Raw genomic sequence first — 14,274 nt, 5'->3', positions numbered from 1 at the left:
GGGCGGGCGAGGAGGGGAAGGGAGGGGAGGGCGGGGAGATGCTGCCGCCGCCCCCGCTGCTCCCGCCGCCGGGGCTGCCCGGGGACGGTGTAGGGGGGCGCGGAGAGGGGCATCCGCTCGGCGGGGCCCGGCCCCGAGAGAAGCCCCAGCGCGAAAGAGGTGGCGGGGGGAGCGCCGGTCCCCGGGAGGAGGAGGCGGCGGAGGGAAAGGCTGGGGCCGCCCCAGCCCCGTCCCCTCGAGGCCCGACGGGGCGGTCCACGGTTTAGGCTGAGAAACAGAGAGCGACGGGGCGGGGAGCGACCCCGGCTCCCCCCGGGCCGGAGGGACCAGCCCAAGGGAGATGCTGCTCCATCACCGCCCGCGGAAAGTCCGACGGGAGCGCCCTTCAGCCACCGCAGGGTGTGAAATTTGCCCCAGCGTCTGCCTGGACAGATTCCTCCAAGCCAGGAGAGAGGGAACATGACACCAATGAGAGAAGAAAAGTCCTCCTCCCGCCCTGGAAACCAGGCGGGGGTGGAATAAACCTTTCAAAATGCTTTTGCTACCTGTGAATCCCCCACCTCAGCAGTCATTTTGATGGCAAGAAGTCATTTAGGGACAATGCTCGAAATGCCATCCAGCCCAAATAAATGGGAAATAACCTGTGCAAGAATGCCAAAGAAACTATTCAATCCAGATCTGTGGATTTGCAATCTATTTTACAGACAGTAAGTACAGACAACGCTGTTCTCTCATATCATGAGACATAACTCCTATTTCACATCAGCACTGGATATCTTACAAGTGTATGTAGCAATAAAAAAGTCCTTTTGTAACGTTTGGTTTCGACAGTTTGAAATCTCCACCACAGATCACACATTTCTGGAGCTGGCACTATTTCTAATGGACTGTGATACCAACATATAGCCAGGTATAAAGGCCTGAGAAAAAAATGCCATCTTCCTGAAAGTATCCTGGTCCTCATTACCTGTATTTCCACAAAGAATAAAATCTAGGATGTACCTTCTTTAGCTAAAGAGTTCTGCATTCGATGTTGGGCTGAAGACATCATCCCTTTGGGAAAACAAGTTCTGGAGGAACAGATCACCAGAGTGACATGATAGGTTGGCTGTGGTAAAGCAAGTCTTAATAGCAACCCATACCTATTGTCATGCACATATATTCATCACATTTTAGTTTTGTCTAAGAAATGTCATTGGTATCCTTAGCTGAAAGGAGCCCGTTCCATTTCCTGATGTAAAATTATGTATAATACACCTTTGTTATTATACATAAACCATTGTATAGAAACTGAGCAGACTATATTTCAGCAGACACCCTTGTAAAATAAACTACATGATTTTTCATCAAGTCCTGAAAGCACTCTGCTCTTCCAGTCCACATCACCTTCACCTTTCAGACTGGATTCCAGCCAACTGGCTCTCACCCAGTTCCTTGTTTCTTCCAGGCACTAGATAAATCTGGCATCCAAGACAAAAAGAGGAGGAAATGTAGAACTGTGTGTCATCAGATTCCCAAAGATAGTACAGTCCTTATCAATCTATAAATGTTGAATGGAAGAATTAGCTGGACTGATCTCTTTGGGAAACTACGCTTTATTCTGGGGAAGTGAGGAAAGAGAGAAATCACTCAATTGCTTCTAAGAATAATTAAAAAGAACCAGACCACTTGAAAACAATCCCTCCACCCTGTCAGGTTACACAGTTGTTTCAAAAATATTTTATGCCACATCTCAACCATAAACACTAACAGTATTCCAACCATAGTTTTGGTTACAAGACATCACTACAGTTCTCCGTGCCTTGCTTTATTCATCTGAATTTCTTTCTGATGGATATTTACCTCTGAACTTTCTGGATTTGCAGTGCCTGCTTCTGTAATCATTTAAACACGCCTGTGATTTTTCATCCACAAATTACAAATACCTGCTCCCAGTACGACTGTAGAATTTCAAGAGCTTTCTTTCCTCCTTGGTATTTGCCCTGTTCCCCATAAATCCTGTACCATTAAGCAGGTAACTATAAACAAACAAATCGAGGGACGGGAACTGTAATCCCTTTATATTATCTAACTATTTGCTTTGAAAAGAGAGAGCAGATTCAGAGCAGAAGACATCCTGTGACTCACTGAAGAAATGGTTCAACTTGACCTTTCTGTGCTTCTACCTTCCTTTCTTCCCATCAGTTCCACCTATCATTCCTCGCATTTTCCTGCAATTAAATTTAAATTGTATTTGTTCACATTCCCGTCTGCCTGCACAGAATTGTCTCCTGCTGTTACTGTTATTTACATTACCCAGGTGACATACTGATGAAAACATACTCAGAGCATAGACCTCTCTACCTACTCCAGAGTAACAGTGTCAACAATAATCTACAGTCAACCAACAGGACAAAATACTATCATGTAGTATGAGCATTTACAAAATGTATTTTTAAGGACCGTTCTTTTGTAATTCCCTCAGTAACAAAACAGCTATAAATTCTGACCTTCACTTCCTCCTGTCTCCAGGTACCTGCCCTTCCTGTTCATCTCAGCTCTTGTTCTGAACTCACCACAATACTCTGAAAAACCAGATTTCCATCCCTGTTTTACATTCTTCTGTTGGAATTGTTCTTCCACTGTATAATCTGCAACTGAAAATTCACTCCCGTGAATCAAGGTACAGGATGCTTTCTTTTGGTGGCTTCTCTAAGTCATCTAAATGCACTGACACATAACACAGCAGTGTTATTAATATAAGTTTTCTGACATCCTTTTTTTTTTTTCTTCTGTTCCTTTCCAGTTTTGTTAGACAAGAGGAGTTCCCAAGGAAACAGTGGTGGTGTAACCTGGTTTTATATATCACCACAAAATGTCTTTCACTAAGGGTCTCATTATACTTACTCCCATTTCCTTCCTCATAGCAACTACAAGAGTAAATGAGTTGGTAGATTCATCATTCAAGCATGCTAAGTGTAATTCTTTCCTGAAAAGGTAAGGCTAACATCTGCTTTATAATGTTTTGTATAAGGGAGAAATCCAGTGTAACTAATTCTTTCCATTATTTTTGTCCCAAGTTGAAACATTTACTTGGAAAACATCTTTATGTAGCTGACATGAAAGGAACTTCAAAGTATTCTCTTATGGATCAGTGAATGGAGAGAATGCTAAACATGTTCTTGGCTGAAAACCTTCAGTACTCAGACGCTTGATGGATCAACTCAGATGTACAACCGGCAAGAAATGTGCCCTGTAGGACTCTTCCTGGAGGCATTTTGCCTCAAATTCCTGTTGAGAAAGGACAAAACTTTACACTGTAATAATTTGTGACTCCCTGTACTATAGGGAAAGTCCTATACTGAATGCTATCAAACCATCGTGGACTGGTTTACTCGTGCAGTCTTGGTTCTTTCCCAGTTTTCTCCTATCCAAACTGAGAAAGATAATTATATTGTATAATGTCACCTACGTTTTCTTTTGGTTTCTTTCAGGAGGATTTTCCTTACTCTATATGTGTTTATTTTCTACTCCAAGTAAATTTCTTTTAGTTGGATACTTGTGCACGAGTGATTTGAAGAATGCTAGGTATTTATGGGTAAAAGTTAGTTTTCTTCATTTGTTACTCTCATTTGTCATATAAGAGGGTTATCCGTAGTTTACACAGTACTGTCCATACCCTGATGTCAACTACAGTCAATGAAATTTTACTGATTTTACTGATGTGAATGATCTGTCTGCAGTAGATAGAAAAACATTGGTCTTTTCTCTAGAGCCCCCACATTTTCCTGCTCTCCATGGATATGATCAGTATCTTCACAGAAGAAGGGGGAAGTCCTTAAGTTGTGCTGAAGAGGACACTAGCCAATTCCAAAGCCTTTCTCTGCTCAGGGAGTACCATTAGCAAAAACTTTTTGGGTTAGAGGAGCGGGGGCTCACCATGGGTGTTGTAGCTGCTGGGGGTATGGAGGAGGTTCAGCCTTATTCCTAAACCAGCCTGGGTGGTGAGAGATTGATTTGCCTTCTCTCATCAGACTGAGGAGCTAGTATCCAGGTTGTATTTTGAAATGCAATGTGGGAGAGGCCCTGGCATGTAGGTGTTCTGTAAACACCATTGGCTGAACACCGATGGAAGGCTAACATCGGTTAGTTTTCTGTTTTAAGGCTGAGAGAATTGGGGGTGTTCAGCCTGGAGAAGAGCCTGGGGAAACTTAGGGGGCTTAAAAGGGGCTCATAAAAAAGATGGGGACAGACTTTTAGTAAGGCCTGTAGTGATATTACAAGGGGTAATGGTTTTAAACTAGAGTAGGGTAGATTCAGACTAGATAGAAGGAAGAAATTTTTTACAATGAGGGTGATGAAACCCTGGCACAGGTTGCCCAGAGAGGTGGCAGATGCACCATCCCTAGAAACTCTCAAGGTCAGGTTGGATGGGGCTCTGAGAAACCTGATTTAGTGGAAGGTGTCCTTGCTTATTGCAGGGGGGTTGGACTAAATGACTTTTAATGGTCCTTTCCGACCCAAACTATTCTATGATCCCCTGAACGGGATACTTGATAAGCATGATTTTTAGGGCTTGGGATGTTTTGTCCAGAGGAATTATACACAGACATACAGTTCATAAGATTGTAAATATGATCAATTCTAAAAACTTTATCATGTCTTATTCTTGCAATTCTGTTTACATGCTCAGTTTGAAATATTCTGGCTGAACTAAGTGTGACATGCTGAACTAAAGGTGTAGGTAAAAGTCTTTACTTGATCTTAAACTTAGTCAATATTTTCTGTCTGAATTTGAAAATTCAATTTTGATTGTTGTTCAGTTAGTCAGCTGAAACTCAAAGGAGGAATTTTTGAAAGAAGCTAAAAATTCCTGTATAATGAGAGTTCTTCAGTTATACATTTCTGTTTGCTTCTTGACCTGTATGACCAATGTTTCTAAGTAACTGGGCAGTAAATTAATTAAGAGGCGCTGATTTTGTTTTCAACAGCATAGCAGTTGTACAGCTAATTTTCAAAAATCCTACCAAAACTGTACAAGATTTACAGGCCATTCATTGGTATTTAATACCTTCATTGGTATTAAAAATTGTCCCTCAACTTGTGCACTTTGCTTTCTTTTTAACTGTTCTGAGTTGTCAGATACTATATGGGTTTCAAAATCCACAATAATGAGTATATAGACATTATTCAACACAAAGTACAGGCTCGTATTGACACAGAAGGTGCTTAGAACATTATCACATGTCCTTCACAGAATCACAGAATGATATGGGGTTGGAAGGAACCTCTGGAGATCATCTAGTCCAACCCCCCTGCCAAAGCAGGTCCTCCTAGAGCAGGTTGCACAAGAACATGTCCATCGGGTTTTGAATGTCTCCAGAGCAGAGACTCCACCACCTCTCTGGGCAGCCTGTTCCAGGGCTCTATCACCCTCAAAGTAAAGAAGTTCCTCCTCATGTTTAGATAAAACTTCTTATGTTCAGGTTTGTGCCCATTTCCTCTTGTCCTATCCCTGGGAACCACTGAAAAAAGACTGGCCCCATCCTCTTGACACCCACCCTTTAAGTTTTTATAGGTATATTTATAGGCATCCTTCCATGTTTGCTGCCTTGCTAATCCCTCTTCCCCAAACCCTCCTACGTTTCTGAAACTCAAGCTGCTTCAGAAGAAACACCAGTGTTCTTAACTCCCGTATGATTTATCTTTTTTTTTTATTCAGTCATAAGATTGTCCTTCAGAGTTGGTACAGGGTATCCTGTACCAGATCTCAGGAATATATTGTAGTCCTATTGTAGTGTCAGCTTGAAAGTTCCAATTCTGCTGATTTTATACAAGATAGAAATTATTGTTTGCCTTTTTTTTTTTTTTTAAAAATGGCTTCTACTATGTAATTCTGTCTCTCAATTCATTATTCATTACTAAAAGTAGTAATAATGTCCTAGTCATGTATGAAGCATCTAGTGCCCCAGGTATTGATAGAAAAAAAAAGCAGAGAGAGCAGACTGCTGCCACGGAAAGCTCAGAGTGAGAGCCATAGGCAAAATGCAAGGAGTGGGTAACTCAGATAAATGCAGTGGGTAGCAGCACTAAATAAGAGGAAGATGACTATTTTGTCATGAACATTATCATAAGATGGGGTTAAATTGATCTTTGAATAAAAATAAGGAGAGAGGGTTTTGGAGGCAGAGGGGCATCACTGGAGAGGAACTGTTTAAGTTTTTCCCAAAGTATCACACGAGTGGGAGGTTCTCAAGGTAACATCCATCCACGCAAAACCAGCCCATGACTGAGCTCCTTCTTTCACTACAGCCAGTTTAAGTTGTGGCCTCTCTGTTGGCAAAAGAAAGAAAACCCTGGGGTGACCTCTCATTTTCCTCAAAATCCAAAGGCTTTACCTGTTTGGATTTCCAACTAAGGTTAATTCTCGCAGACCTGGAATGTAGCAGCTTTGGTAATAAAAACATGCCTGAAAGGGATGATAATTAAAGCTTATCTAGACATCTATCTATCTAGGATTCACATCTGCCAAATGACCAGAAAATTAATCATGAAGTTCAATAAATTCAAATAACAGGTAAAGGTAGAAGTGATAGCACTGCTAAACTGCTTCTAAAAGCATAAGGGAGGTTGGGTTTTTATTCAAGCAAACAGGCTTTCATTACAATTTTAGCTCTGGTACATGAAGAAAGGAGCCAGTATTTGGTGAAAGTTCATTTTATACTCCAGAGACAGAAAGCACTAGAATGACAAAAGCTAAAGGCTAATTGGAAAACAATTTCTTTCTTGCGTATTGAGATGATTAGCACTTATTTGATACTTTCTAGTCCTGTTTTCCTAAAAAGCTCCCCATGATACTAGTTGACATACCTCGGATAAAATCAAACTGTGCAGCATGAAAAGTTTATGAAGAACAGTATTAATCAACATTAATCAACTTTGGCATTTTACTAGGCTAAGGGAAAAAATGCATTAGGCCAAATGAGAGTCAGCAAACGCCTGTTAACACAATGCTGCCTGCTTTGTGCTCTGCTCTCCAGACCAGGATTCTGCCATACTTAAAAGCACAAGTATGATTAAAACAAGATTCATTCACTAGCTACATTAGTATAATTACATTCATAATGATTTCCTAATAAGTAGGGAATCAAAACATTCTGAGAAGGGATTCATGTGCACAAAAGCATGGCTATTTTTACTAGCAGTATTAGTCTAAGAAAAAATACATCCTTTGAGTAAAACTATTACCTTTCCTAGGCTACAGTATCTTACAAGTTGACATGAAAAGTATGTGTTAGGATTCCTGACAGACAGCAAAGATGTTTAAAACATCAATGGATGATAAGTTTATGGTTTTATTTTTATTTCCAGCTTTCCTGATGACAGTGAGGTAGGAGAAGCAGCAGCTTGGAAGCATTATCTGTTTTCACAATGGACAGAATAAAAAGCATTCTCTGTGAAGAACTGTCTCGCAAAGGAAGGGATGGAAGGGAAGAGGTAAGAAAATATGAGCTAATTTTTGACATTCCATCTTGCACTTCAAAGAGGTATGTCAAAAAAAGTAAGTGTAGTGAATTTCCTTCTTTGAATGTAAAGGGAGTTATTTCACTCTCAGTTGCAAGGACTCTCTTAGTGAGACAATACTTTAGACTATCAGCTGTTAAAGCCTGCCTTGTCTCTTATAAAAAGGACCACATCCACTATGAAACTAGTGGTTGATGCTTTCAGAAGCAGGGGGTCTATGAGCTGGAAAGGAAAAGAACAGAACCAGTAACTACCCTAGTACCTAGGAAGTACAAAACACCGAGCTAAAACTACTGCTTAGCCTATATTTCATTAGCCACTGTACTACAATTCAGATTAGTGCTACAGATCCCAAACAGGATACACTTGTGCAGAATGACTTCCCAGCCTCATCTCTACTTTTGCACAAGGAAGATTTCCACAGCAAATTTACGTGCTTTCCCACAAAGCAAAAGGAACAGGCATTAAAGCTTTCTAGCACTGACCACACAGTGGATTTAATTTGTCCTACACTTTAATTTAGGAGAGCAATAATTCTGTTGCATGTGAAAAAATCAAGAAGGTATCCAGCTGCACTAAGAGTCAGATGTTTATAGTTGTTTCAGTAAAGCAGTCCTGTCCTTATAATTCTCCTCTCATTACTGTGGTACTTCTCTCCATAACAATGGATAAGATTAGTTATATTTTTTATTTTCCACCAATGTGTTAACAGCAAATATCCAAATATATTCCTCTCGTTATCTATGTGTTCTTTCCCGTATGTCTTTCTTGAATGTGAGCTGTTCTGCTGAGCAGCTACCTTCCTGTGTGCAGATTCTTCCCCGTGCCAGCCATTTCAAAGGATAGCAAGAAACTATCAATAACAATTGATAGCATTTTATTGGTGATACTATGGATTTCATAGGTATTTAACTGTCATTCACCATCATTTTCAAAAGCTTTACTGCCTGTCAGCAGTTCAAAAAACATAAAAAGAGTAGCCTGTAACACACCCATATCCAAAACTCAGTCATAAAAGATAAAAAAATGAGTTGTATATGGAAATAAAGCATTGCTACTTACGTAAAAATCACTGGACCCCAAAAGGGGTGTGGGACAAGTCAACATTTCACAAGTTAGCATCAAAAGCGGGTTACTTTTCTGGTGATCTAGTTTCAATAAAACTGGCAACCTGCCTTCTCCAAGGAAATAATTCTTTACAGCAGTGACCTAGGAGCTTTCCCTCCTTGCTTTCCCTCACTATACGGATCATGGATCCAGTCTGCATGTTGCAAGCTTATACTAATGATATCTTTTGTAGAACAGAACAGAATAGACTATTTCAGTTGAAAGGGACCTAAAATGATCATCTAGTCCAACTGCCTGACCACTTCAGGGCTGACCAAAAGTTAAAGCATGTTATTAAGGACATTGTCCAAATGCTGCTTAAAAGCTGACAGGCTTGGGGCATCGACCACCTCTCTAGGAAGTCTGTTCCAGTGATTGGTAAATAAATGCTTCCTAACATCCAGTATAAACTTCCCTGACACAGCTTTGAACCGTTCCCATCCATCCTGTCACTGGATCCAGGAGAGAAGAGATCAGCACCTCCCTCTCCACTCCCCTCCTCAGGAAGCTGTAGAGAGCAATGAGGTCACCCCTCGTCATTCTTTTCTCCAAACTAGACAAGCCCAAAGTCCTTAGCCACTTCTCATTGGACATTTCTTCCAGCCCTTTCACCAGCTTTGTTGCCCTTTATTGACCAACAGATGAGACATTTGATTTGACTTCAAAGACAACCCACTGCAATACAAAAAAAAAAAATAAAATGTCATTTATGCCATTGTCTGCAGCAGAACATTGACAATCTCATTTCAAAATAGACAGTCAGATTCTGCTGACCTGGCTATCACTGGGAGCACTTCCATTGCTCAACACCTCAACCTTTCTGTTACAGAAGAAAAACGTAAATTCTTTCTATCCTTCAGCAGATGCAGCCTAAGATTTACAGAAGAGCTGCCTCTAGCCCATAGTAGCAGACAACTGCAGGCCAGCTAGGGACAACACTGCTGACTCACATCCCGAAGGCAACAAGGACATGTTGGGCACAAGGCTGCTTGCTTCTCTCACAAGGAACTGTTTCTCATTTCCAGTCAGAAAGTTGCCTCCTGTGACTTTGTCCACCCTATGCAGCACCTAAGGCTTTCATATACTCATCTGCTATTGCCCTGAAGTCTGCACTGCTACTGCCTGGGATTTCATATCCAGCAACTATTTAACTCCATTGCTTTAGGTCATGGGTTTTTTTTTTGGATGAGGAGCATATGCAAAGATGTCCCAGCTTTGCTTCACTCGTCACAAAATAGCTTAAAGAGGAAAATGTAAACCTCTTTGCTACCTGACCAAACCCTTTTGTAGGGAGAAATACATTGCGTCTCTATCTGGTGATGCCCACACGTTCTTATCAAAGATCTTTTGCTGCCTTCAGACCTTCATCCTCAGAAGCAGGATGAAGGGAGCATGAAGGAATGGGCGGGCGAGGAGGGGAAGGGAGGGGAGGGCGGGGAGATGCTGCCGCCGCCCCCGCTGCTCCCGCCGCCGGGGCTGCCCGGGGACGGTGTAGGGGGGCGCGGAGAGGGGCATCCGCTCGGCGGGGCCCGGCCCCGAGAGAAGCCCCAGCGCGAAAGAGGTGGCGGGGGGAGCGCCGGTCCCCGGGAGGAGGAGGCGGCGGAGGGAAAGGCTGGGGCCGCCCCAGCCCCGTCCCCTCGAGGCCCGACGGGGCGGTCCACGGTTTAGGCTGAGAAACAGAGAGCGACGGGGCGGGGAGCGACCCCGGCTCCCCCCGGGCCGGAGGGACCAGCCCAAGGGAGATGCTGCTCCATCACCGCCCGCGGAAAGTCCGACGGGAGCGCCCTTCAGCCACCGCAGGGTGTGAAATTTGCCCCAGCGTCTGCCTGGACAGATTCCTCCAAGCCAGGAGAGAGGGAACATGACACCAATGAGAGAAGAAAAGTCCTCCTCCCGCCCTGGAAACCAGGCGGGGGTGGAATAAACCTTTCAAAATGCTTTTGCTACCTGTGAATCCCCCACCTCAGCAGTCATTTTGATGGCAAGAAGTCATTTAGGGACAATGCTCGAAATGCCATCCAGCCCAAATAAATGGGAAATAACCTGTGCAAGAATGCCAAAGAAACTATTCAATCCAGATCTGTGGATTTGCAATCTATTTTACAGACAGTAAGTACAGACAACGCTGTTCTCTCATATCATGAGACATAACTCCTATTTCACATCAGCACTGGATATCTTACAAGTGTATGTAGCAATAAAAAAGTCCTTTTGTAACGTTTGGTTTCGACAGTTTGAAATCTCCACCACAGATCACACATTTCTGGAGCTGGCACTATTTCTAATGGACTGTGATACCAACATATAGCCAGGTATAAAGGCCTGAGAAAAAAATGCCATCTTCCTGAAAGTATCCTGGTCCTCATTACCTGTATTTCCACAAAGAATAAAATCTAGGATGTACCTTCTTTAGCTAAAGAGTTCTGCATTCGATGTTGGGCTGAAGACATCATCCCTTTGGGAAAACAAGTTCTGGAGGAACAGATCACCAGAGTGACATGATAGGTTGGCTGTGGTAAAGCAAGTCTTAATAGCAACCCATACCTATTGTCATGCACATATATTCATCACATTTTAGTTTTGTCTAAGAAATGTCATTGGTATCCTTAGCTGAAAGGAGCCCGTTCCATTTCCTGATGTAAAATTATGTATAATACACCTTTGTTATTATACATAAACCATTGTATAGAAACTGAGCAGACTATATTTCAGCAGACACCCTTGTAAAATAAACTACATGATTTTTCATCAAGTCCTGAAAGCACTCTGCTCTTCCAGTCCACATCACCTTCACCTTTCAGACTGGATTCCAGCCAACTGGCTCTCACCCAGTTCCTTGTTTCTTCCAGGCACTAGATAAATCTGGCATCCAAGACAAAAAGAGGAGGAAATGTAGAACTGTGTGTCATCAGATTCCCAAAGATAGTACAGTCCTTATCAATCTATAAATGTTGAATGGAAGAATTAGCTGGACTGATCTCTTTGGGAAACTACGCTTTATTCTGGGGAAGTGAGGAAAGAGAGAAATCACTCAATTGCTTCTAAGAATAATTAAAAAGAACCAGACCACTTGAAAACAATCCCTCCACCCTGTCAGGTTACACAGTTGTTTCAAAAATATTTTATGCCACATCTCAACCATAAACACTAACAGTATTCCAACCATAGTTTTGGTTACAAGACATCACTACAGTTCTCCGTGCCTTGCTTTATTCATCTGAATTTCTTTCTGATGGATATTTACCTCTGAACTTTCTGGATTTGCAGTGCCTGCTTCTGTAATCATTTAAACACGCCTGTGATTTTTCATCCACAAATTACAAATACCTGCTCCCAGTACGACTGTAGAATTTCAAGAGCTTTCTTTCCTCCTTGGTATTTGCCCTGTTCCCCATAAATCCTGTACCATTAAGCAGGTAACTATAAACAAACAAATCGAGGGACGGGAACTGTAATCCCTTTATATTATCTAACTATTTGCTTTGAAAAGAGAGAGCAGATTCAGAGCAGAAGACATCCTGTGACTCACTGAAGAAATGGTTCAACTTGACCTTTCTGTGCTTCTACCTTCCTTTCTTCCCATCAGTTCCACCTATCATTCCTCGCATTTTCCTGCAATTAAATTTAAATTGTATTTGTTCACATTCCCGTCTGCCTGCACAGAATTGTCTCCTGCTGTTACTGTTATTTACATTACCCAGGTGACATACTGATGAAAACATACTCAGAGCATAGACCTCTCTACCTACTCCAGAGTAACAGTGTCAACAATAATCTACAGTCAACCAACAGGACAAAATACTATCATGTAGTATGAGCATTTACAAAATGTATTTTTAAGGACCGTTCTTTTGTAATTCCCTCAGTAACAAAACAGCTATAAATTCTGACCTTCACTTCCTCCTGTCTCCAGGTACCTGCCCTTCCTGTTCATCTCAGCTCTTGTTCTGAACTCACCACAATACTCTGAAAAACCAGATTTCCATCCCTGTTTTACATTCTTCTGTTGGAATTGTTCTTCCACTGTATAATCTGCAACTGAAAATTCACTCCCGTGAATCAAGGTACAGGATGCTTTCTTTTGGTGGCTTCTCTAAGTCATCTAAATGCACTGACACATAACACAGCAGTGTTATTAATATAAGTTTTCTGACATCCTTTTTTTTTTTTCTTCTGTTCCTTTCCAGTTTTGTTAGACAAGAGGAGTTCCCAAGGAAACAGTGGTGGTGTAACCTGGTTTTATATATCACCACAAAATGTCTTTCACTAAGGGTCTCATTATACTTACTCCCATTTCCTTCCTCATAGCAACTACAAGAGTAAATGAGTTGGTAGATTCATCATTCAAGCATGCTAAGTGTAATTCTTTCCTGAAAAGGTAAGGCTAACATCTGCTTTATAATGTTTTGTATAAGGGAGAAATCCAGTGTAACTAATTCTTTCCATTATTTTTGTCCCAAGTTGAAACATTTACTTGGAAAACATCTTTATGTAGCTGACATGAAAGGAACTTCAAAGTATTCTCTTATGGATCAGTGAATGGAGAGAATGCTAAACATGTTCTTGGCTGAAAACCTTCAGTACTCAGACGCTTGATGGATCAACTCAGATGTACAACCGGCAAGAAATGTGCCCTGTAGGACTCTTCCTGGAGGCATTTTGCCTCAAATTCCTGTTGAGAAAGGACAAAACTTTACACTGTAATAATTTGTGACTCCCTGTACTATAGGGAAAGTCCTATACTGAATGCTATCAAACCATCGTGGACTGGTTTACTCGTGCAGTCTTGGTTCTTTCCCAGTTTTCTCCTATCCAAACTGAGAAAGATAATTATATTGTATAATGTCACCTACGTTTTCTTTTGGTTTCTTTCAGGAGGATTTTCCTTACTCTATATGTGTTTATTTTCTACTCCAAGTAAATTTCTTTTAGTTGGATACTTGTGCACGAGTGATTTGAAGAATGCTAGGTATTTATGGGTAAAAGTTAGTTTTCTTCATTTGTTACTCTCATTTGTCATATAAGAGGGTTATCCGTAGTTTACACAGTACTGTCCATACCCTGATGTCAACTACAGTCAATGAAATTTTACTGATTTTACTGATGTGAATGATCTGTCTGCAGTAGATAGAAAAACATTGGTCTTTTCTCTAGAGCCCCCACATTTTCCTGCTCTCCATGGATATGATCAGTATCTTCACAGAAGAAGGGGGAAGTCCTTAAGTTGTGCTGAAGAGGACACTAGCCAATTCCAAAGCCTTTCTCTGCTCAGGGAGTACCATTAGCAAAAACTTTTTGGGTTAGAGGAGCGGGGGCTCACCATGGGTGTTGTAGCTGCTGGGGGTATGGAGGAGGTTCAGCCTTATTCCTAAACCAGCCTGGGTGGTGAGAGATTGATTTGCCTTCTCTCATCAGACTGAGGAGCTAGTATCCAGGTTGTATTTTGAAATGCAATGTGGGAGAGGCCCTGGCATGTAGGTGTTCTGTAAACACCATTGGCTGAACACCGATGGAAGGCTAACATCGGTTAGTTTTCTGTTTTAAGGCTGAGAGAATTGGGGTTGTTCAGCCTGGAGAAGAGCCTGGGGAAACTTAGGGGGCTTAAAAGGGGCTCATAAAAAAGATGGGGACAGACTTTTAGTAAGGCCTGTAGTGATATTACAA

The 14,274-nt window shown here is 41.7% G+C and overlaps 2 long non-coding RNA genes across 2 annotated transcripts; both read left to right on the top strand.

Annotated features, from left to right (window-relative positions):
- The first annotated feature begins 2,164 nt into the window (after positions 1 to 2,164).
- LOC106902127 lies at positions 2,165 to 3,570 on the top strand. Its single transcript, XR_001414434.1, has 3 exons — positions 2,165 to 2,662; positions 2,786 to 2,976; positions 3,060 to 3,570. It is a non-coding gene; the product is annotated as an uncharacterized LOC106902127 (long non-coding RNA).
- Positions 3,571 to 12,176: 8,606 nt separating this feature from the next.
- LOC106902126 lies at positions 12,177 to 13,582 on the top strand. The gene is made up of 3 exons (XR_001414433.1): positions 12,177 to 12,674; positions 12,798 to 12,988; positions 13,072 to 13,582. It is a non-coding gene; the product is annotated as an uncharacterized LOC106902126 (long non-coding RNA).
- Positions 13,583 to 14,274: the final 692 nt, after the last annotated feature.

This window comes from Calidris pugnax, unplaced genomic scaffold (genome assembly GCF_001431845.1).
Source record: "Calidris pugnax isolate Ruff unplaced genomic scaffold, ASM143184v1 scaffold41, whole genome shotgun sequence".
Taxonomy (NCBI): domain Eukaryota; kingdom Metazoa; phylum Chordata; class Aves; order Charadriiformes; family Scolopacidae; genus Calidris; species Calidris pugnax.
This window is presented reverse-complemented; position numbering and strand designations above follow the sequence as displayed.